Source organism: Staurois parvus, unplaced genomic scaffold, assembly GCF_062004578.1.
Source record: "Staurois parvus isolate SC_StPar_1 unplaced genomic scaffold, SC_StPar_1.0 ptg000191l, whole genome shotgun sequence".
NCBI classification, from domain to species: Eukaryota; Metazoa; Chordata; class Amphibia; order Anura; family Ranidae; genus Staurois; species Staurois parvus.
Window position 1 is genome coordinate 2047329 of NW_028317987.1, and position 26155 is coordinate 2073483.

At 45.8% G+C, this 26155-nt stretch overlaps 1 pseudogene; it reads right to left on the minus strand.

The window, feature by feature from the left end:
* Positions 1 to 322: 322 nt before the first annotated feature.
* Positions 323 to 26155, minus strand: part of LOC149461851 (uncharacterized) — a 48050-nt pseudogene continuing 22217 nt past the window's right edge.

The window sequence follows — 26155 nt, forward strand, 5'->3', positions numbered from 1 at the left end:
CCAAGTGTTTGTGAGAGCTTCTGCTAGAACATTGACTCCATTTTTATTCTTCTTCTATCAATGGCCGACCCGGTCCCACACTTCATCCATGTCTTTGGGGGCCTCTCATCTCCTTATCAACTGTTTCTTCCATGATGAAGATCAGCCATGGAGTATATCTGAGGTGTATATCAGGGTGTGCTTCTTCCCCACATGAGAGCTGGGATGTCCAGCAACATTAATCTAGAAGACATTTCCCGCACTCAAGGCACTAATACACCTCCTGGGTTGTGTGGGATCCCTGATGTACAGGAAGACAGGACTTCATTGAGGAACATTTCCCTCACTCAGGACAGGAAAGTGGCTTCTCCCCTGTGTGAGATCTCTAATGTCTGTAAAAACTGGATTTGTCTGAAAAACATTTCCCTCACTCAGGAGAGGAATACGGCTTCTTCCCCGTGTGAGATCTCTGATGTCTGTAAAAACTGGACTTGTCTGAAAAACATTTCCCGCACACTGGACAGGAATACGGCTTTTCTCCTGTGTGACATCTCTGATGTATAACAAGTCCTGATTTGTATACAAAACATTTCCCGCACTCAGGACAGGAAAGTGGCTTCTCCCCAGTGTGAGATCTCTGATGTCTGTAAAGAATAGACTTGTCTGAAAAACATTTCCCGCACTCAGGACAGGAATACGGCTTTTCCCCTGTGTGACTTCTCTGATGTACAACAAGTTTTGATTTTTGTGCAAAACATTTCCCACACTCAGAACAGGAATATGGCTTCATTCCCTTGTGCAGTCTCTGATGATTATAAATACTGGACTTAGCTGAAAAACATTTCCCGCACTCAGGACATGAGTATGGTTTTTCACCCGTGTGAGACCTCTGATGTTTGACAAGATCTGATTTTTGTACAAAACATTTCCCACACTCAGAACAGGAAAATGGCATCTTCCCCGTGTGAGATCTCTGATGTCTGCAAAGACTGGACTGCTGTGAAAAACATTTCCCGCACTCAAGACAAGAAAACGGATTCTCCCCTGTGTGCATTCTCAGATGTTTGTGAAGACTGGACTTTACTGAAAAACATTTCCCACACTCAGAACAGGAAAACGGCGTCTCCCCAGTGTGCATTCTCCCATGGCTGTGAAGACTGGACTTCACTGAAAAACATTTCCCACATTCAAAACAGGAAAATGGCATTTCCCTTGTGTGAGATCTCAGATGTTTGTGAAGATTAGACTTCTCTGAAAAACATCTCCCGCACTCAGGACATGAATACGGCTTCTCTCCTGTGTGAGATCTCTGATGTGTGTAAAGATTGGACTTAGCTGAAAAACATTTCCCACACTCAGGGCAAGAATGTGGCTTCTCTCCTGTGTGAGATCTTTTATGATCATCAAGTTTGGATTTATAATGGAAACACTTCCCGCACTCAGGACAGGAATATGGCTTCTCAGCTGTGTGAAGCCTTTGGTGCGTTTTAAGATTAGACTTTTGTGAAAAACATTTCCCGCACACATGACAGAAATATGGTTTTTCACCTGTGTGAGATCTTTTATGCTCATTAAGATGGAATTTAGAAGGGAAAAATTTCCCGCACTCTGTACAGGAGAACCTCTTCTCTGTTGGAAGGCCGGCCCGGTCCCGCACAGTCTGAGGTTCCTCAGGATACGAGGAATCCGATGGTCCATCTACACTGGGTGGTGCCGGATGAACATTGGAGGGAGCCGGGTTTTCTCCTGGACTATACTGTGTGATGTCCTCATCTTCTACTTTCCAGTCTGGAGACAAAGTGAGACAATCCTCGGAGGTTTTCCTCATCTCCCGGCCATGGACTAAAATACAAAGACAAAGAGGATTACTAGACAGGAGCTGATTGGTTCCCCCAAACCAGGACTCCGCCCACATCAGGCAGCTTGGTCTCTGAGGAGCTTACAATTCCACCCTCAAGGGAACTAGGAAATGGCTCCTCTGATCTCCTACCAGGTCATTTCTTTATTCATGGACCTTAGTCAGAGAGTGAGGAAACAACCAGAACTGTCTTTTATAGGAGGGACAGTGATGAGGGGATTATAGGACGAGGGTCCCCACCCCCTCTATCACTCATCGCCATCTTCCCAACACAAGAAGTACTGCACTTCCTTATTTAGTCCATGATTTAGTCATGAAGAACAGCGGGGCTGAGCCCCACCAGAGGTCAGAGAGTGAGGATGGGGGGAAAACAACCAAGATGAAGACTGGACTGATCCTGAAGACCACCATCATTGGGGTATTGACTCCTCCCTCATTATCACTTTCTGTTTAAGGGTCCAAAGTTGGAGGATGTTATCACATTATTATCACCATGTAAAAGTCTGTGCTCCAATCACATCATCCGATATAAAATGTCCAGCTGGGAGGAAATGGGAGCAAAAGAAGTAAGGCCGATGTAATGTACAACTTATTATACAGGATACAAAAGTTATGACTATACAGTCAGATAATGTAATGTACAACACAGAGTATACAGTGAAGACAATAATGATTTGCTCCCCTGCAGATTTTGTAGGTTTGCCCACTTACAGAGAAATGAAGGGTCTATCATTTTTATCATAGGTGCATTTTAAATGAGAGAGACAGAAAAATCCAGAAAAAACACAACACAAATGTTATAAATGGAGTTGCAGTTCAGTGAGTAAAACAAGTATTTGATCCCCCACCAACCAACAATGATTCTGCCTCCCCCAGACTGGCTAGGTGCTCATGTGGTCACAGATCAGTAATATAAGAAGGTGCTGCTAATGACAACTCATTATGTGTATAAAAGACACCTGTCCACAGAATCTCTTTCTTGGGCACCACCATGGGCAAGACCAAAGAGCTGTCAAAGGATATCAGGGACAAGATTGTAGACCTGCACAAGGCTGGAATGGACTACAAGACCACCAGCAAGAAGCTTGGTGAGGAGACAAATGTTGGATTGATTATTCACAAATGGAAGAAATACAAAGTAACCACCAATTGCCCTCCTTGGTATGGAGCTCCATGCAGAATTTCACCTCATGGGGTAAAGATAATCATAAGTAAAGTGAGGGATCAGCCCAGAACTACATGGGAGGAGCTTGTGAATGATCTCAAGGCAGTTGGGACCACAGTCACCAAACCATTGGTAATACAATCCGCTGCCTTGGACTGAAATCCTGCAGTGCCCGCAAGGTCCCACTCCTCTAGAAGGTACATGTACAGGACTGTCTGAAGTCTGCCAATGAACATCTAAATGATTCAGAGAAGGATTGGGAGAGAGTGCTGTGGTCAGAGGAGATGAGAATTGATCTCTACAGCATTAACTTGACTCATCGTGTTGGAAGGAAGTAAAATGCTGACTATGACCCTAAGAACACCATCCCTACAGTCAAGCACGGAGGTGGACACATTATGCTTTGGGGCTGTTTCTCTACTAAAGGTTCAGGCCAACATTGCTGCATTGAGGGGCCAATAGACGGGGCCATGTATTGTGAAATCTTGGATTAGAACCTTCTTCCCTCAGACAGAACACTAAAGATGGGTCATGGATGAGTCTTCCAGCATGACAATGACCCAAAACGTACCGCCAAGACAACAAAAGGAGCGGCTCAAGAAATAGCATGTTATGGTCATGGAGTGGCCTAGTCTCCAGACCTTCATCCTATAGAACATTTATGGAGGGAGATGAAACTTTGAGTTGCCAAGCAACAGCCAAGAAACCTTCAGGATTTAGAAAAGATCTGTAAAGAAGAGTGGACCAAAATCCCTCCTGAGATGTCTGCAAACCTGGGAACCAACTACAAGAAACGTCTGACCTCTGTGATTGCCAACAAGGGTTCCTCCACCAAGTACCAAGTCATGTCTTGCTTGGGGATCGAATACTTATTTTACACTCCATTTATAACATTTGTATTGTGTTTTTTCTGGATTTTTGGTTGATATTCTGTCTCTATCATTTAAAATACACCTATGGAAAAAATATATACCTTTCATTTCTTTGTAAATGGGCAAATTTACAAAATATGCAGGGGATAAAATAATTATTTTCCCCACAGTATAGTGCAGGGGTCAGGAGTATGTAATGTACAACAGAGTATATAGTGCAGGGGTCAGGAGTATGTAATGTACAACATAGAGTATATAGTGCAGGGGTGAGGAGTATGTAATGTACAACATAGAGTATATAGTGCAGGGGTCAGGAGTATGTAATGTACTACATAGAGTATATAGTGCAGGGGTCAGGAGTATGTAATGTACAACATAGAGTATATAGTGCAGGGGTCAGGAGTATGTAATGTACAACATAGAGTATATAGTGCAGGGGTCAAGAGTATGTAATGTACAACATGGAGTATATAGTGCAGGGGTCAGGAGGATGTAATGTACAATATAGAGTATATAGTGCAGGGGTCAGGAGTATGGAATGTACAACATAGAGTATATAGTGCAGGGGTCAGGAGTATGTAATGTACAACAGAGTATATAGTGCAGGGGTCAGGAGTATGTAATGTACAACAGAGTATATAGTGCAGGGGTCAGGAATATGTAATGTACAACATAGAGTATACAGTTGTGACCAAAATTATTCAACCCCCAATGCTGTAAAGGGGTTTAGGGACTATAGTGTACATTTGGAATTGTATTCAGAATCAAATCCTACAAGGACGTTGTAACTACCCAAATGCAACTAAAATGACATCAATTGTTTATGTAATACAGTAGTAAATGGTTCTTATGTGGTTTCTTCATTGCCACAATTATTCAACCCCTTAAAGACTACCACTCTGAAGAACAGAGGTTCATACAGGTGCTTTCCATCAGGTATTGAAAACACCTGTGGATGTCACCGAGCAGCAATCAAGCATAATAAGCACCAATTAGGCAGCTTTAAAATGACTGTGATACTCAGCTCCTTCTAGACATTTACTGGTGTGGTTACAAACATGGTGAAGGCAAGAGAATGGTCCAGGAAGACAAGAGAAGAGGTGATTTCTCTTCACAGGAAGGGCAATGGCTATAAGAAGATTGCAAAGATGTTAAACATACCAAGAGACACCTTAGGAAGCATCATTCGCAAATTCAAGGCAAAGGGCACTGTTGAAACGCTACCTGGTCGTGGCAGAAAGAAGATGCTGACTTCGACTGCTGTGCGCTACCTGAAGCGTAGAGTGGAGAGAAGTCCCCGTGTGACTGCTGAGGAACTGAGAAAAGATTTGTCAGATGTGGGTACAGAAGTTTCAGCCCAGACAATAAGACGCACACTGCGTAATGAAGGCCTCCGTGCCAGAACTCCCAGGCGTACCCCCTTGCTGTCTCCAAAGAATAAGAAGAGTCGACTGCAGTATGCCAAAAGCCATGTGGACAAACCACAAAAGTTGTGGGATAGTGTTCTGTGGACTGATGAAACAAAATTAGAACTGTTTGGGCCCATGGATCAACGCTATGTTTGGAGGAGGAAGAACAAGGCCTATGATGAAAAGAACACCTTGCCTACTGTGAAGCATGGTGGAGGGTCAATCATGCTTTGGGGCTGTTTTGCTTCTGCAGGTACAGGGAAGCTTCAGCGTGTGCAAGGTACCATGAATTCTCTTCAGTACCAGGAGATATTGGATGGAAACGTGATGCAGTCCGTCACACACCTGAGGCTTGGGAGACGTTGGACCTTTCAACAGGACAATGATCCCAAGCATACCTCCAAGTCCACTAGAGCATGGTTGCAGAGGAAAGGCTGGAACATTTTGGAGTGGCCATCGCAGTCACCAGACTTAAATCCGATTGAGAACCTCTGGTGGGACTTAAAGAAAGCAGTTGCAGTGCGCAAGCCTAAGAATGTGACTGAACTGGAGGCCTTTGCCCATGAAGAATGGGCGAAGATACCCGTAGATCGCTGCAAGACACTTGTGTCAAGCTATGCTTCACGTTTAAAAGCTGTTATAACTGTAAAAGGATGCTGTACTAAGTACTAAGATTGAATGTCACTTGGGGGTTGAATAAAACTGATAATGCTGTGAGCACAGAAAAGACATTTGTGGTTATTTCATTATAACTGTTATGTTATATTTGTCTGACCTACAAGTGCCTCTTTAATGTAAATGTAAGCAAGATGACTGAATGATCAAAAGCAATGTCAAACTGGCCAAAACACTCAATTTCAGTGGGGGTTGAATAATTTTGGTCACAACTGTATAGTGCAGGGGTCAGGAGGATGTAATGTACAACATAGAGTATATAGTGCAGGGGTCAGGAGTATGTAATGTACAACATGGAGTATATAGTGCAGGGGTCAGGAGTATGTAATGTACAACATAGAGTATATAGTGCAGGGGTCAGGAGTATGTAATGTACAACACAGAGTATATAGTGCAGGGGTCATGAGTATGTAATGTACAATATAAATTATACAGTGTAAGGGTCAGGACTTGTTATCTTTGTATTCAATGTAAACTTAAATATTTACTGTAGCCAAGTTGCAGAGATCCCACACCGCTGCCTCCCATCTCCTGAGACTGCACTCAGTGACTTGGGTCTGAGACACTACAGACATATCCCTCCACCCGGCACAGCCAGCAGACCACAGAGCAAGGAACCCTGGGAGAAATGTTCTGTCAGAGATCTTACTAGACCCGGACATGGGGAGGAGAACACCCAAGACACACACCCCAGGTGCCCAGGTCTAGTAATGTCTATGGTGAAAATGAACATTTTGCTTCCAGCTGAACCCCAGAACCTCCATAAATCCAGTCTAGAGACATAAATTGTGTCTGCAGCACAGAGAAGGAAGATTATCCGAGAGAAATCCAGGAATACAGGACGGGGAACACAGCTCAGGAAAGTGACCAGGGGATTACAGGCTGATATCACCCAGTCCCCGCCCTACTCTGGACCAATCAGTGAGCAGTATGGGTGGAGGAATGGATTTAGTGTTCATGACCCACCTGTGCTGATCTCTGTAGGAGTGTCCTCCTCTATAAATGTCCCCGTTATTCCATCCTCCTCCATAGACTGCTGATCATCCCTCACATACGCCTCTTCTTCTTCTGCTTTCACCTCAACTTTTATATCTATCAGATCTTCAACCTAAAACAAAATAATAATAGAAGAGCTCATCTGTAAAACATGAACTCCAATATTGTGGCATCACATTAAAAAAATCACTTCTACGAGTCCTTTTTCTGAATGCTCCATCCTACCAACCTTGTAATGGTGAGGGATGGTGTGACCTTCCTGTGTGGAATCCCGGGAATACAGAGGACGGGGACATCTCTGTGGTGGGTTCCCATGACTGGATCCATCTGTAGGAAACACACACACTGACTGAATCCATTGTTTCTATGTGTTTATCAGATGATGGGGGATCTAGGTGGATCCTCCGTACTGCTCTCTCCTTTACAATAAAGTCTCCTCTTACCCGGTGATGTGAGGGGCGGCTGATTGTCCATCATGACGTCCTTGTAGAGATCCTTGTGTCCTTCTAAATACTCCCACTCCTCCATGGAGAAATAGACAGTGACACCCTGACACCTTATAGGAACCTGACACACACAATGATACAGTCACCATCCAGACACATCCCTTGTCTGTTACTGGAGAATGTCCCAGAATTCCCGGCACCGCTCACCTCTCCTGTCAGCAGCTCAGTGATCTCTCTGGTGACTTCTAGAATCTTCTTCTTCTTTCTCTCTTCTATCAGGGAGGGAGGTGGAGGCAATGTGATGTCATATGATTTCCAGACTTCACAGGAGGAAAACTCTACATCTGAACACAAAGAGTCACATCAAATGATATTCCCAGAATCCTCCTCACCTCTCCATTCAGGTCTCCATTTTATTAAAGCCCCACTTCAGGCTGAGGTATAATTCCCCCCCACAGGACCCCCACACTACGCAGGGTATAGGCTTGTTGCAGCATTCTGATGTCATTACATACAACGCAGGACCAACAGTCCCACTTTACATGTGAGGATACCAAGGGGCCCCACATCCTAAGAGCATCAGAGAAATGCCAGATGGAGGGACATTGGGGAGAGGAGCTGTGAGGTCAGTGTGATGTCATAGGATTCTCTGACTCCGGATGGAGGGACATTGGGAGGAGGAGCTGTGAGGTCAGTGTGATGTCATAGGATTCTCTGACTCCGGATGGAGGGACATTGGGAGGAGGAGCTGTGAGGTCATTGTGATGTCATAGGATTCTCTGACTCTGGATGGAGGAAAATTGGGAGGAGGAGCTGTGAGGTCAGTGTGATGTCATAGGACATATAGACTCTGGATGGTGGGACATTTGGATGGGGAGATTTGAGGGGTCCTCTATATGAGGCTCCCGTATAAACCACATCATTGTTCCTGGGTGCGTCCCACCTATCCTAAGAGTGAACAAATGAGAATATTGCTCAGCCAATGGGAGATGATCTCAGCATGACTTCCATCATGAAGGAGATGAGGGGGAGGGGGGAAGTCACTGAAGGTGACCATAGATCCATGGAAATTCAGCTGGTTCAGCAGGGATCGCTCACATTTCCATCCATGTGTGGACACTGCCGGATAAAAGCCACTCCCCCAGCGGCTGCAGCCAATAGCTGAAGTGCTGATCCATGTATTCTGAGAGCGGAGTCCCCCCATTGTCAGAATACAAGAGTGCAGCGGGGAGGATTCCCCCATCCACCTCCAATGTGTGGATGGGGGAATCACTTCAGGTTTTATGGTCATCCCGCTGGCTGAACGATAAAACTGAACCATGTAGGCCAGCTTTGGGGGCAAATATATTATCATCAACTCCTCCCCCTGAAGGGGTTCATCTGGGTTCCCACACTATATATGTGTGTATCATCATCTGCTGGAGATAAAAGACGTCACAATGACTATGGAGGAAGAGGACGGACATGACTATGGAGGAAGAGGACGGACATAACTATGGAGGAAGAGGAAAGACATGATGGGGGGTTACTGTGTATAAATAGGAAATAACATCTTATTACCTTCCCTGCTACCACTTCCAGCAATGTCTCCATTGTACTTCGTACCACATGGAACTTCCTGTCTGTACCTGACATCACTTCCTGTCTGTCTTCCATAGAGACTTCCTGTCTGGGTAGAAGTGAGATCCCCACCTTGTGGAGCTCAGAGGAACTGCAGCCCCGAGAAGCGTCTGGTAGTGTGACCCCGGCCTTGTGCTGGGTGTGTATGGACTGTAGATCCTTATAGAGGGGTCACCTCCACTCCCACCAAGGGGGACAGAAATATATGACTCCTCGGGGGAGGGGTTTTGGCCCCTTTGATTTTGCAGTAACATTGATTGCAGATTTAGTCCTGTAGAACATCTGGTATATGGATACAAAGCCCCCCAGCTGGGAGTAAAGGGTGGAAATGGCTGGTGACCCCCAGATTTGGGCAATGATGTCATCACTATAAATGGATAAAACCCGCGCTATGTGTAACAACTCCAAACCTACAAAAACCTTCTAGCGGACTGCTGCTGTAACAAAGGGAAGGATTCCCTGTCATCTAGAAGAGCATTATGTGTCACAGCGCTGTCCTATTGTGTGTGCACAGAAATCATCACAAATACACTACAAATATGTGGAGACATTCAGAGATAAAGAGCTCGGGGCTCCAAATCCTATTCTCTGCACATCCACTGCTTCCACTTTACACCCACTTCATTGGTCTTATGGGGTTTATCAATAAATGAAGGAAACTGAACTGTGTGCAAATCCATCCACAAAATAAAGTGCTTTGTGCTCAAGATGCTGCTCCCTGCAGATCCACTGCTTCCACTTTACACCCACTTCATTCATCTCATCAGATTTGCTGCTATAGGAAATCATCTCAAATCCTGTGCAAATCCATGGAGACAGACAATATTGTGTGCTCAGTATAGTGTTCTCTGCAAGTCCACCGCTTCCACTTTGCATCTACTTCATTCATCTCATCAGATTTGCTGCTACAGGAAATCATCTCAAATCCTGTGCAAATCCATGGAGACGGACAATATTGTGTGCTCAGTATAGTGTTCTCTGCAAGTCCACCGCTTCCACTTTACACCACTTCATGAATGTAGCGCCCCCTCCTGGTCAGGTCTAGGATGTGTAGTCAGGTAAAGCATAGCTGTGTTTCTCTGCTCACCAGAGAGGCTGTCAGGTAAATTCAGTCGGGTATTCTGGTTTACAGAGAGCTGTGATTGATTAGTCAGGTCTGCTCATGCTGCTCTGGTTCTGTTGGAGTTTGTCTGATTTCTGCCCGCCTTCAGGAAGCTATGAGAGTCTTCCAGAACATGGGAATTGGCTAGACAAATGACCAGCATGAATATGGATACAGTCCTGGCCAATTGCAGGGGAGGGTGGCCCCATTGCATGCTGGGAGTGGTATTTATACTCTGAGAGCACATGGGTTCAGTGTCTTTCCTCGGAGAGGATTGCACCAGCCAGGTTGGAGGCAGGCTGCCTCGCCTGGCACTTGCTGTTATGTGGCCTCGGGTGGGTGACCTGAGGGCCTGAAGTTAGAGAGAGTGGCCCTGATTCTACAGTAAGCTGACTGAGGGGAGCTGTCTGCCAAAGCTCTGTCTGGTGTCACTGGAGAGAGTGGCTTGGAAGATTGGAAGGAGGCAACCATTCTGTCCTTGGACCTGTGAGTGCAAACTCTGAGAGATCTGGGGGGCTCTGTGTGCTTGTTACCCCTCTGGTGCTTGATAGTCAGCCTGGGTCTGAGAAAGGGAGCCCTGCCTAGTGTTCTGCAGAGCTTGTCCAAGTATTGCTACTGCTAATGGGACTTCGCTCTCCTACAACTACTTGCTGCTATTTGTTACTGAGAAGTCTGCTATCTACTGTCAGCCGAGACTTCACAAGTGTTCTACTAAGAGATCAGCTAGATGTCCTCAGTGTGAAGAGTTCTGATTCTGGAGGATCCGACTACATTCCCCATCCCTATCCCCAGTTCTACAATAAACTCCAAACACAAAACATCCCCTAAACTGGTCATTGGAGACAACGAGCAGAAGTGTGTGTGTTTGCCTTGCTGTGGGGCAAAGCAAAGGGGAACCAGGGGCAACATTCAGCTCCTTCTGAGGTAGTGCTACATGAAGTCGGTGTAAAGTGGAAGCAGTAGATCTGCAGGGAACTGCATCTTGAGCACAAAGCACTTTGTTGTATATGGATTTGCACATTGTTCAGTATTCTTAATTTACTGTCAAACACCTCAAGATCAATGAAGTAGGTGTAAAGTGGAAGCAGTAGATCCGCAGAGAATAATATTTTGAGTAGGGATGGGCTGACGGTTCGAGTCAAACCTGAGTCATCCTCATCCTCTTTCACCCAGGCTCATACTATTTTGCCTTCCACCACAGCTGCCAAAGTGTCCTTTTCCTCCGGCTCCTTGTCCACCACAGCTGCTCCTTCTGTAGCCCCACCATCATGCATGGAGGAGTCACCAGAATGATTGGATCATAGTGTCAGTCCCATGCTGCTGGAGGATGTGCAGCAATCTGAATGCTGTGATGTTGGTTCTCAGGATGAGGAAAGGAGTGACGTGAGCCTAGAGAGAGGGGGCGCCAGTGAGGGAAAAGAAATTGTCAGTCCTGTTCCCCCAGCCACAGCACACTGCCAAGTTGGCTCCATTGATGAGGAGGAAGGGGATGATGAGGTCACTGACCATACTTGGGTGCCGGAGAGAACAGAGGAGGACAGTGAGGAGGAGGCAGAACTCCAACAAGGCAGGATGTCCTCCAGGGACAGGCATAAGGGCAGCCAACCAATGGCATCACACGACAGAGCTCCACAGGTAGGGGGCGCTGCTGACTCCATGCAGACTTCCACAAGTTCTCTGGTGTGGGCTTTCTTCAACACATGTGCAGCATTGCTGTTTGCAGTCTTTGACTGAAGCAGACCAAGCGTGGCCAAAACACCAGCCACTTGGGCACCACATGATTGACAAGACGTATGATGAGCTGCCATGCAGCCCGCTGGTAACAGCACCTGAAAGACCCGAAAAAGTGCAGACTTCTCCTTGCTCCTCATCTGGGATCTCTACTGTAAAACGTCAGGTCTTCTCAACAGCCTCCACTGAGAGGAGTGATGGTACAGCAGTGGGTGGCCCATCTGACAGCAGGACACCACCTGTTCATTTCAGCAGGAACATTTCACTACCCCATTTGCTGAACCATGAAAGAATAGACTGTCCCACCCATCCACATTCTATCCTGGCCAAATTGCTGCCTTACAACTGCTGCCTTTCCATCTGGTGGACTCTTCCCCCTTCCGGGAATTTGCAGAATGTTCTGTATCACAGTGACAGGTTCCGAAAAGACAATTTGTTTCATGCAAGGCCATTCCAGCTCTGTACCATCATGTGGAAGGTCATGTTTTGGCCTTGTTGGACAAGGTGGTCAGCAGCAAGGTCCACATTACTGACACGTGGTCCAGCAGGCACAGTCAGGGATGTTACATATCCGTCACGGCACACTGGGTGACTCTGCTAGCAGCTGGGAAGGATGCAGGACAGGGTTCAGTTCTGGAGCTTGTTCCACCACCATGCCTCCAAAAACCTGGTGGTGATTCTGCCACATCTGTCTGCTCCACCCCCTCCCCTTCCCCTTCCTCTATGGCCTCTTCTGCTGAATTGTCATCTCCACTGGCTTCCGCTCACCCAATGAATCAAATTCAAAATACTAACAACTTACAAAACCATCCACAACTCTGCCCCCAGCTACATCACCAACCTGGTCTCAAAATACCAATCAAACCACTCTCTTCGGTCCTCTCAGGACCTCCTGCTCTCTGCCTCCCATGCCCACCTCCAGGACTTCTCCTGAGCCTCTCCCATCCTATGGTACTCCCTACCCCAATCTGTCCGACTATCTCCTACTTTATCCACCTTTAGAGGATCCCTGAAATCCTTCTCTGTAAAGAAGCCTCTCCTGCTTCCAATGAATACACTGTGTTTTAGTTCCTCCATCGGCCCATTGCCCAGTTATGACCTTTGTATCACTTCACCCTCCCTCTTAGATTGTAAGCTCCCACGAGCCGGCCCCCTGATTCCTCCTGTACCAAATTGTATTGTAGCTGTACTGTCTTCCATCATGTTGTAAAGCGCTGCGCAGACTGTTGTCACTCTATAGATCCTGTATAATAATCCGAAGATAATGATTCTGTACTGAAGTGTACCCTGGATACAGCATTGTGCTAATATCAGGATCACAATGTCACCAAACATGGTATGAATGAATCTCATTCTGATACTAGTGAGCTGTGATTGGCCCACAGCTATCACATGGTACCTGGGCCAATCACAGCACCCTCTACTATGTGATGTAGTGGTAGCCAATCACAGATCACTAGTAATCACAGCTGTCATGAATGACACTCTGTATAAAGCATTGCTGACACGGTGATCATCATTGTAAAGAGAATCCCTGATCCCCCTAGAGTAGTGCAGTGCTGCTATGGACACTACTCGGAGGGAAAAAAAGTAAAAAAAATTTTAAATGTTTTTATTGGTTTTTTTGGTTCTGTTTTTTATCGTACTGACACCAGTCAGGTCCCTGATCACCACCACATCAGTCACGTGATGACGCTGTACTGCGCTGGTGAGTTTGTAGAAAAAAACGTGAAAAAATATTTAATTTCTTTATTTTCCCAAAAATTGGGACCAAAACTGCCAACTTCAAAAAAACTAGGATTTATTTTTACCAAAGACGTAGCAGAATACATTTTGGCTGAAATTTATAAGGAAACATTTTTTTTCCTTTTGGATGTTTTATAATAGAAAATATTGGGGGGTTTTTTCTTAAATGTTCATTTTTTTCATTTATATAATAAAAAATAAAAACCTCAGTGGGCATCAAATAACACCAAAACAAAGCTCTATTTATGTGAAACAAATTCTATATATATAATTTGCACAAATTGTTGCATGACTGAGCAATTACCAAGTAGCGTAGTGCCAAATAGCAAAAAATAACCCCTCCCTACTGGGCACTTCTACCCCCTTCCTGCTCAGGCCAATTTTCAGCTTTCAGCGCTGTTGCACTTTGAATGACAATTGAGCGGTCATGCAACACTGTACACATATGAAATTGTTATCATTTTTTGAGACAGATAGAGATTTCTTTTGGTGGTATTTAATTGCTGCTGGGTGTTTTATTTTTTGCGATATAAACAAAAAAAGAGCAAAACATTTGAAAAACGTTTTCTTTGTTTCTATTATAAAATTTTATAAACAGGTAAGTTTTCTCCTCCACTGATGTGCGTTGATAAGGCTGCACTGATAGGCGGCACTGATGGGCGGCACTGATATGCAACAATGATGGGCACTGATAGGCGACACTGACTGATGGGTACTGATGGGTGGTACTACTGGGCAGCACTGATGGGTGGCTCTGCTGGGCACAGGTGGATGACACTACTAGGCACTGCTGGGCACAGCTGGTAGGCACTACTGATGATCGGTGCCGATCCCTCCTCTGACAATTGCCAGTTATTGCCAGTACTTTCCTCATGCTGTGACAGTGTGAGGAAAGTGCAGCCAATAACCAGCAACTGCATTTCCCGGTGATCTGCTGTCATTGGACACAGCTGATCACGTGCTAAAAGGCCGCTGTGATTGGCTTTTTACCACATCACATGATCAGCTGTGTCCGTAGGACGCAGAGATCACCGGGTGCACGCCCCAAGGGTGCGTCTCTGTGAGGACATCATATGTTGCCCTCCCAGGACTGGACAACCATGCTGTAGCCGTCATTCAGTTATACGCAGTTGACAAGCGGTTAAAGTGGATCTGCACTTCATCTGAACACCACACACCAAAAATACTATTTAATTCATTGGTAATATTCAAAGCAAACTCCCCCATCCATCCATCCCTCCGTGTCTTCAGGATTTATTTTGCTGAGAAATCATTTTGAAAAACATCACCCCAGCATTTCTGTCAGTAGCCATCTTGAGTAAGGGCAGATGATTCCTGTAGCATTTACTTCCTGGAATCCATCAGCCCTTAGCTTAGGCATTGGCTGAGCGGAGAACCCTCCCTCCCCTTCCGAAGACTGTTGGGGTGTATGACATCATTTTCCTAGGCAGGAAACCAGGAAGTGAGTAACAATATGTAAAAAAAAAACATTCAAAACAAGTAAATATGATCTACTTTCCTATCTATATACCGATGCTAGCAGTGTAAGGACTAGAAATAGTCAATGCTGATTGGGAGAGTGAAGTTCCACCTTAAGAGGTTAAAGTGATTTCCTATAATCGTCAGCTCCATCTAGTGGCCATAATGCTGTATCTTCCCTGAAATACCTCCTGATGTAAAAATAGTGCAATACAATAATATGGCCACTAGATGGAGCCAATGATGATGTGAAATAAAACATGGCCAAAACCCGTCCCAGCTGGGTGAACACGGCTCACATTCATTCAGCTCATTGTTTTATGAACAGAACTCTAAGTGTTTGTGAAATCTCCCACCACAAAATATACTCCGACCCGGTCCCACACTTCATCCATGAGAAGGAAATAAACCACGCTAGGACTCCGTGTACAGACTACGACTCTTCCTCTCCGGGGCAAACATGGAACACATGACCCTACACATACGTGATCCCACTGCCGCCATCTTGGATTCTGGAAAGCGAGTTGTTTATATGATAGCTTGATTGTCATCTTTTCATTTTAAGTCCATTTACCACATTAACCCCTCCCCCTCCAGAGGATTTACCCCCCCCCTTCCTGACCAGGCCATTTACCACATTAACCCCTCCAGAGGATTAACCCCCCCCCCCCTTCCTGACCAGGCCATTTACCACATTAACCCCTCCAGAGGATTAACCCCCCCCCCTTCCTGACCAGGTCATTTACCACATCAACCCCTCCCCTTCCAGAGGATTTACCCCCCTTCCTGACCATGCCATTTACCATATTAACCCCTCCCCCTTCTGAGGATGTACCCCCCTTTCCTGACCAGGCCATTTACCATATTAACCCCTTCTGAGGATGTACCCCCCTTTCCTGACCAGGCCATTTACCATATTAACCCCTCCCCCTTCTGAGGATGTACCCCTTTTTTCTGACGAGGTCATTTACCATATTAACCCCTCCCCCTTCTGAGGATGTACCCCCCTTCCTGACCAAGCCATTTACCACATTAACCCCTCCACCTTCTGAGGATTTACCCCATCACGGTATAGGGGCCCCGGCCAATTATTAATTCCTGATTAATGATCCTGAGTGTCACGAGACAATTGAGAAAAAAAAATATTTTGGACTTTTTACTATTAAACAATAAAAAAACAAATTTCATCATAAATTTCAGTCAAAATGTATTAATTGGTGTTTGATGACACCATGGAGAGTGTCTTTTCTACTATATCACAGTCTATCTGCACAGCGATCTGATGGGACGAAGCACTGCCATCGTCTGAGATGGGGGTTGGAGGAAAGCTGGAGATCTTGGATTGATAGACAAGTGCTGGGTGATCCCTCTGAATTGGGGGTCATAGGATTCTGGGAAGCCCCCCAGTGTTGTACCCTGATGTGCTGTGTGCTTCATCATGAAGAAGTGTCGTGGCATCCACATCTGTCATTTCCCTCATCAGAGAACCACACAATTCATTGTTTTTGGCTTCACACTTGCTTTATTTTTTCAATTTGTGGTGAAACATAAGAGATTGATAGATTTCCATCGTACTATTGTATTGTGACCACTTCATCCATGTCTCTGGGGGCCTCTGATCTCCTGGTCTACTGCTTCTTCCACCACTTCATCCATGTCTCTGGGGGCCTCTGATCTCCTGCTTCTTTCACCACTTCATCCATGTCTCTGGGGACCTCTGATCTCCTGGTCTACTGCTTCTTCCACCACTTCATCCATGTCTCTGGGGGCCTCTGATCTCCTGGTCTACTGCTTCTTCCACCACTTCATCCATGTCTCTGGGGGCCTCTAATCTCCTGCTTCTTCCACCACTTCATCCATGTCTCTGGAGGCCTCTGATCTCCTGCTTCTTTCACCACTTCATCCATGTCTCTGGAGACCTCTGATCTCCTGCTTCTTTCACCACTTCATCCATGTCTCTGATCTCCTGGTCTACTGCTTCTTCCACCACTTCATCCATGTCTCTGGGGGCCTCTGATCTCCTGGTCTACTGCTTCTTCCACAACTTCATCCATGTCTCTGGAGACCTATGATCTCCTGCTTCTTCCACCACTTCATCTATGTCTCTGGGGACCTTTGATCTCCTGGTCTACTGCTTCTTCCACCACTTTATCCATGTCTCTGGGGGCCTCTGATCTTCTGGTCTACTGCTTCTTCCACCACTTCATCCATTTCTCTGGGGACCTATGATCTCCTGCTTCTTCTACATCTCTAGGGGCCTCTGATCTCCTGGTCTAATGTACCTTCCATGATGAAGATCAGCCATGGAGTATATCTGAGGTGTATATCAGGGTGTGCTTCTTCCCCACATGAAAACTGGGATGTCCAGCAACATTTCCCACACTCAAGGCACTAATACACCTCCAGGGTTGTGTGGGACCTCTGATGTACAGGAAGATAGGACTTCAGTGAGGTACATTTCCCTCACTCAGGACAGGAAAGTGGCTTCTCCCTGTGTAAAATCTCTGATGTCTGGAAAGATGGGACTTCTGCGAAAAACATTTCCCACATTCAGGGCAGGAATATGGCTTCTCCCCGTGTGAGACCTCTGATGTATGTAAAGATTGGACTTATCTGAAAAACATTTCCCGCACTCAGAACAGGAAAGTGGCTTGTCCCCTGTGTGAGATCTCTGATGTGTGTTAAGATGGGACTTAACTGAAAAACATTTCCCGCACTCAGGACAGGAATACGGCTTCTCCCCTGTGTGAGATCTCTGATGTATGTAAAGATGTGACTTCTGTGGAAAAAAATTCCCCACACTCAGAACAGGAATACAACTTCTCCCCCGTGTGAGATCTCTGATGTATGTACAGTTCAGACTTCTGTGAAAAACATTTCCCGCACCCAGGACAGGGATATGGAATCTCCCCCGTGTGAGACCTCTGATGTCTGGAAAGATGATACTTATCTGAAAAACATTTCCCGAACTCAGGACAGGAATACGGCTTCTCCCCCGTGTGAGATCTCTGATGTCTGTAAAGATGGGACGTCTGGGAAAAACATTTCCCACACTCGAGACAGGAATATGGCTTGTCCCCTGTGTGAGATCTGTGATGTGTGAAAAGACTGGACTTCACTGAAAAACATTTCCCACACTTAGTACAGGAATACGGCTTGTTCCCCGTGTGAGATCTCTGATGTGTGAAAAGACTGGACTTCACTGAAAAACATTTCCCACACTCAGAACAGGAATATGGCTTTTCCCCCGTATGAGATCTCTGATGTTTGTAAAGATTGGACTTGTCTGAAAAACATTTCCCGCACTCAGGACAGGAATAAGGCTTCTCCCCCGTGTGAGATCTTTCATGCACATTAAGACCAGATTTAGATTGCAATCTCTTCCCACACTCAATGCAGGAGAAGCTATTCCCTGTTGGAAGGCCGGCCCGGTCCCGCACAGTCTGAGGTTCCGCAGGATATGAGGAATCCGATGGTCCATCTACACTGGGTGGTGCCGGATGGACATTGGAGGGAGCCGGGTTTTCTCCTGGACTATACTGTGTGATGTCCTCATCTTCTACTTTCCAGTCTGGAGACAAAGTGAGACAATCCTCGGAGGTTTTCCTCATCTCCCGGCCATGGACTAAAATACAAAGACAAAGAGGATTACTAGACAGGAGCTGATTGGATCCCCCAAACCAGGACTCCGCCCACATCAGGCAGCTTGGTCTCTGAGGAGCTTACAATTCCACCCTCAAGGGAACTAGGAAATGGCTCCTCTGATCTCCTACCAGGTCATTTCTTTATTCATAGACCTTAGTCAGAGAGTGAGGAAACAACCAGAACTGTCTTTTATAGGAGGGACAGTGATGAGGGGATTATAGGACGAGGGTCCCCACCCCCTCTATCACTCATCACCATCTTCCCAACAGAAGAAGTACTACACTTCCTTATTTAGTCCATGATTTAGTCATGAAGAACAGCGGGGCTGAGCCCCACCAGAGGTCAGAGAGTGAGGATGGGGGAGAACAACCAAGATGAAGACTGGACTGATCCTGAAGACCACCATCATTGGGGTATTGACTCCTCCCTCATTATCACTTTCTGTTTAAGGGCCCAACGTTGGAGGATGTTATCACATTATTATCACCATGTAAAAGTCTGTGCTCCAATCACATCATCCGATATAAAATGTCCAGCTGGTAGGAAATGGGGGGGGAACAATGAGAATCCATATTATGTGTATATATAGCAGTGGGGGGAGCAGAAATCAGGACTATGGAATGTACAACACAGAGTATATAGTGCAGGGGTCAGGAGTATGTAATGTACAACAGAGTATATAGTGCAGAGGTCAGGAGTATGTAATGTACAACAGAGTATATAGTGCAGGGGTCAGGAGTATGTAATGCACAACATAGAGTACATAGTGCAGGGGTCAGGAGTATGTCATGTACAACAGAGTATATAGTGCAGGGGTCAGGAGTATGTAATGTACAACATAGAGTATATAGTGCAGGGGTCAGGAGTATGTAATGTACAACATATAGTATATAGTGCAGGGGTCAGGAGGATGCAATGTACAACATAGAGTATATAGTGCAGGGGTCAGGAGTATGTAATGTACAACATAGAGTATATAGTGCAGAGGTCAGGAGTATGTAATGTACAACAGAGTATATAGTGCAGGGGTCAGGAGTATGTAATGTACAACATAGAGTATATAGTGCAGGGGTCAGGAGTATGTAAAGTACAACATAGAGTATATAGTGCAGGGGTCAGGAGTATGTAATGTACAACATAGAGTATATAGTGCAGGGGTCAGGAGTATGTAATGTACAACATAGAGTACATAGTGCAGGGGTCAGGAGTATGTCATGTACAACAGAGTATATAGTGCAGGGGTCAGGAGTATGTAATGTACAACATAGAGTATATAGTGCAGGGGTCAGGAGTATGTAATGTACAAGATAGAGTATATAGTGCAGGGGTCAGGAGTATGTAATGTACAAGATAGAGTATATAGTGCAGAGGTCAGGAGTATGTAATGTACAACATAGAGTATATAGTGCAGGGGTCAGGAGTATGTAATGTACAACATAGAGTATATAGTGCAGGGGTCAGGAGTATGTAATGTACAACATAGAGTATATAGTGCAGGGGTCAGGAGTATGTAATGTACAACATAGAGTATATAGTGCAGGGGTCAGGAGTATGTAATGTAAAATATAAATTATACAGTGTAAGGGTCAGGACTCATAATATCGGTATTCAGTAATCATTGGAAGATTAAATGTTTACTGTAGACAAGTTGCAGAGATCCCACACCGCTGCCTCCCATCTCCTGAGACTGCACTCAGTGACTTGGGTCTGAGACACTACAGACATATCCCTCCACCCGGCACAGCCAGCAGATAATAGAGCAAGGAACCCTGGGAGAAATGTTCTGTCAGAGATCTTGCTAGAACCAGATATGGGGCCGGAGACCCAAAGTACATGTCCCAGGTGCCTAGGTTAATGCTAATGGTGAAAACTTAACATTTTGCAGCCAGCTGAACCCCAGAATCTCCAAAAATCCAGTCTAGTTACATAAATTGTGTTTTACAGGCTGATATCACCCAGTCCCCGCCCTACTCTGGACCAATCAGTGAGCAGTATGGGTGGAGGAATGGATTTAGTGTTCATGACCCACCTGTGCTGATCTCTGTAGGAGTGTCCTCCTCTATAAATGTCCCCGTTATTCCATCCTCCTCCATAGACTGCTGATCATCCCTCACATACGCCTCTTCTTCTTCTGCTTTCACCTCAAATTCTATATCGATTGGATCTCCACTCTAAATCAAGGAAATGAGAGAAAATATCATCTGTAAAATGTAAGATTTATGATTGTGACATCACATATAAAATCCACACATTGTCTCCACAAGTCCATGTTCTAGATGCTCCATCCCACCAACCTTGTAATAGTGAGGGATGGTGTGACCTTCCTGTGTGGAATCCCGGGAATACAGAGGACGGGGACATCTCTCTGGTGGGTTCCTGTAGCTGGATGACTCCACCATGGTGTCCTGGTACAGATCTTTGTGTTCTTTTAGAAGCTCTGACTCCTCCATCCCCCCATCCTCATCCTCCTCCTCTTTTATCTCTTCTTTAACCTCAACTTTAGGATCTCTCAGGTTTCCACTCTGAATATATAATAAAAATGACATCAATGGTAACAATGCAGATAATGTACAGATCCTAATGATACTATCAGTGATTGGATAATATCCCAGAATTCCCGGCACCGCTCACCTCTCCTGTCAGCAGCTCCATCATCTTCTTGGTGACTTCTAGAATCTTCTGCATGTTGTGTCTCTCAGGGTTTAGGGAGTCACATGGAGGCACTGTGATGGTCATATGATCACCTGACTTCAGAAGACGAAATCTCTGTATTGAGAAACCAATAGCAATATCATGTTAGACTCCCAGAATCCTCCTCACCTCTCCGGTCAGGTCTGTGTTTTATTAATAGAGATAAGAGTGATGTCATGTGACCTCCCAGAATCCTCCTCACCTCTCCGGTCAGGTCTGTGTTTTATTAATAGAGATGAGAGTGATGTCATGTGACCTCCCAGAATCCTCCTCACCTCTCCGGTCAGGTCTGTGATTTATTAATAGATATGAGTGATGTCATGTGACCTCCCAGAATCCTCCTCACCTCTCCGGTCAGGTCTGTGTTTTATTAATAGAGATAAGAGTGATGTCATGTGACCTCCCAGAATCCTCCTCACCTCTCCGGTCAGGTCTGTGTTTTATTAATAGAGATAAGAGTGATGTCATGTGACCTCCCAGAATCCTCCTCACCTCTCCGGTCAGGTCTGTGTTTTATTAATAGAGATAAGAGTGATGTCATGTGACCTCCCAGAATCCTCCTCACCTCTCCGGTCAGGTCTGTGTTTTATTAATAGAGATAAGAGTGATGTCATGTGACCTCCCAGAATCCTCCTCACCTCTCCGGTCAGCAGGTAGATGATCTCCAGGGTGAGGTTTAGTATCTTCTCAGTCATGTGACTCTGGTCCTCCTCCATCCTCATTGGTGCCATCATGTGATCTATACAGGTCTCCTTGTAGACGGATAACTTTGGGAAATGAAAGTAAGAATGATTTGGATGGTATTGGTCACACAATAATAGGATGTGGATGTGAGGGGGGAATAGGAGGGTTGCTGGACATTGAAGAACTACTCCCCCCATGGGAAGACATTTTGTTTGGACTGTTTAGTGTTTACTACAATTTTGGGGTCCGGGGCCCCTTTTCTCTGTTGGGTTTGTTTGGTCTCTGAACTGGTTTTGATGAGTTTTAGATCTGCAGACAAGGAATGATAAATCTGATCCTTCCTATGACTAGTTTGCTCTGAGGCAGTGCTGTGAGGTCAATGTCGGCTCATCATGCAGGGATGGTCACTTTACATCACCCGACGCCCGGGATATGTAGTTCTGGGTGCCGGGCAAGTATTGTGTTTAATCTTTATCCCTGCTGAGGGCAAGCCACAGGGCTCTCCTTTCAGGTGCCAGCCTCTGCCACCCCGTGTGTGTGAACCTCCCCTGTACCTACTATGCTTCCCCGGCTCTGCTTGCCCATCTGTGGGCCCGGGTCAGCGGGTGTCGGAGGGTAGAGGGGATGGAGGAGAGCGGACATGTTCACTCCCTTCTTGTCCTGACCCAGAAGTGACGTTATGACAGATTTCCCGACCATCGAGGCCGGCAAAGAATGTAATGCGGTGCGATGTGCTCTACATTACATCCAATGGAGTACAGGGGAGACATTGGGGGTCTTTTAGACCCTGGATGTCTCAATAAAGAGAACCTGTCATCAAACGTCATCACATAGAGGACTTTGTCCCCTTAAGTAAAAATGTTTTTTTTTTTAATTGTAAACAATTAAAGTTACACCCAAGTATATAACTCCTCCCCTTAAAAAATTTTAAGGCCTCCCACCCCCACATATATGTACGCCCAAACGTAAGAGCACACGCTGGAGCGCCTACACGTGATAACATTGATTGTGATACACGTTACATATCGCCGGTCACACCAGAATGAGAGGATAATTCTAGGAGCAGACCTCCTCCGTACTCTATACTGATGACCTAGAAGGGGCTATAAATGTGTCACCTATAGATAATACCGGGACTAAAGGTTGTCACCATTTCAGCACACACAACTTAAGGTTTGACATGTTGGATATCTATTTACTCGCTGCAACCTCGGCTTTTATATTTTTACACATAAATGGGTCATTTATTGCTTTTTTTTGTGCCCTGAAATTAACTTAAGTGTATTTTTTACAGAAATTTGGCATTTCCTAGACTTTGTGATAATATTTTGTGATATAAAAAATTAGAACTACCGCTATTTTATTCTCTAAAGTCTCTACTTTCAGAAAATCGATATTTTGGGGGTTTTGTGTCATCTTTAGGGCTAAAATTATTTTTTAAATGTGCAAAAAATGCAAAAATGGCTCTGGGAGTGAAAGGGAGAAAGGATAAGCAGGACACTCCCCTTTCCCAAGGAGCAGCCAATCAGTTCTCATTACACTGCAAGGTGTCTCCCCTCCCTGCTAGTCCCCGGGTGCAGTGCTGGAGACAGGCGGGGGAGGGGAGGAGGAGATAAACAGAACAATGTTACACATATTAAATGTTTTAGTCGCTATAAAGCCCCTTTCATTCTTTAACCCCCCCGGACATTCCTAAAAGAGCCTCAGATTTATATACATTTTCTGTTACAAAGGAATGTTTCCTTCCTCCTGAGCAGCAATGTAAGGGGCTCTATGCTCCATACTCCTGACCCCGGCACTCCATCATTGTGTTGGCTGCATAGTGTAATGATTGCCCATTGGCTGCCTGTGTAGTGTCATCATTGCCCTTTGTAGGCCATGTATGGTCAGGATGGTCCTTGTCTTCTCTATTTATTGTCAGTGCTGTTTGTTTAGAGGACCATATTACTAGAATTTATCTCCACAATGAGGAGAATGTTCCGGCCCCGGAAGTGGGGGAATGTTCTGCCCCTGAAGGGGTTCATCTGGGTTCCCACACTATATATGTGTGTATCATCATCTGCTGGAGATAAAAGACGTCACAGTGACTATGGAGGATGGACATGACTATGGAGGAAGAGAACGGACGTGACCGTGGAGGAAGAGGGCAGACGTGACTATGGAGGAAGAGGACGGACGTGACTATGGAGTAAGAGGACGGACGTGACCATGGAGGAAGAGGCCGGACGTGACTGTGGAGGAAGAGGACGGACATGACTATGGAGGAAGAGGACGGACGTGACTATGGAGGAAGAGGATGGACGTGACTATGGAGGAAGAGGACGGACGTGACTATGGAGGAAGAGGACAGATGTGACTATGGAGGAAGAGGACGGACGTGACTATGGAGGAAGAGGATGGACGTGACAATGGAGGAAGAAGACGGACGTGACTATGGAGGAAGAGGACGGACGTGACTATGGAGGAAGAGGACAGACGTGACTATGGAGGAAGAGGACAGATGTGACTATGGAGGAAGAGGACGGACGTGACTATGGAGTAAGAGGACGGACGTGACCATGGAGGAAGAGGCCGGACGTGACTGTGGAGGAAGAGGACGGACATGACTATGGAGGAAGAGGACGGACGTGACTATGGAGGAAGAGGATGGACGTGACTATGGAGGAAGAGGACGGACGTGACTATGGAGGAAGAGGACAGATGTGACTATGGAGGAAGAGGACGGACGTGACTATGGAGGAAGAGGATGGACGTGACAATGGAGGAAGAAGACGGACGTGACTATGGAGGAAGAGGACGGACGTGACTATGGAGGAAGAGGACAGACGTGACTATGGAGGAAGAGGACAGATGTGACTATGGAGGAAGAGGACGGACGTGACTATGAAGAGGACGGACGTGACTATGGAGGAAGAGGACAGACGTGACTATGGGGGAAGAGGACGGACGTGACTAAGGAGGAAGAGGACAGACGTGACTATGGAGGAAGAGGACAGATGTGACTATGGAGGAAGAGGACGGACGTGACTATGGAGAAAGAGGACGGATGTGACTATGGAGGAAGAGGACGGACGTGACTATGGAGGAAGAGGACGGACGTGACTATGGAGGCAGAGGACGGACCTGACTATGGAGGAAGAGGACGGACGTGACTATGGAGGAAGAGGACGGACGTGACTAAGGAGGAAGAGGACGGACGTGACTATGGAGGAAGAGGACGGACGTGACTATGGAGGAAGAGGAGAGACATGACGGGGGTTACTGGGTGTAAATAAAACATAACATCTTATTACCTCCTCTGCTGCCACTTCCACCAATGTCTCCTCTCTGCTTCCTGTCTGTACCTGACATCACTTCCTGTCTGTGTCTGACATCACTTCCTGTCTGTGTCTGACATCACTTCTTGTCTGTATTCCATAGAGACTTCCTGTGTGAGTATAGGTGAGATCAGCACCTTGTGGAGTTCAGAGGAACTGCAGCCCCGAGATCCATCCCATAATCCCCCTTCCTGTATAATATGTACCTTACAGGGATACTACGGGAGATGAAACATTACTGAATAAAGGAAGAAGAAATAAATGTAACTCTTATGTAACCAACTGTTCAACAAACATCTCTTATTACATATAGAAAAGTCTTACAAACACAGAACACAAAATACAAATGTATAGCTAATGAGAGCGATCCCGCCAAACCTGATCCTTCTGGGGGGGACAATGCAAAAATATATATCAATCCACTCATAATGACATCATCTTCTGGGAGTGTCTGCACATCCATCCATTTCATACACATTTCATTGTCTCAGCAGATCTCCTGCAGCCTATTAGCTCCCATTTCCCTCTCTACGTCTCAGCGGATCTCCTGCAGCCTATTAGCTCCCATTTCCCTTTCTACGTCTCAGCGGATCTCCTACAGCCTATTAGCTCCCATTTCCCTCTCTACGTCTCAGCAGATCTCCCGCAGCCTATTAGCTCCCATTTCCCTTTCTATGTCTCGGCGGATCTCCCGCAGCCTATTAGCACCCATTTCCCTCTCTATGTCTCTGCAGATCTCC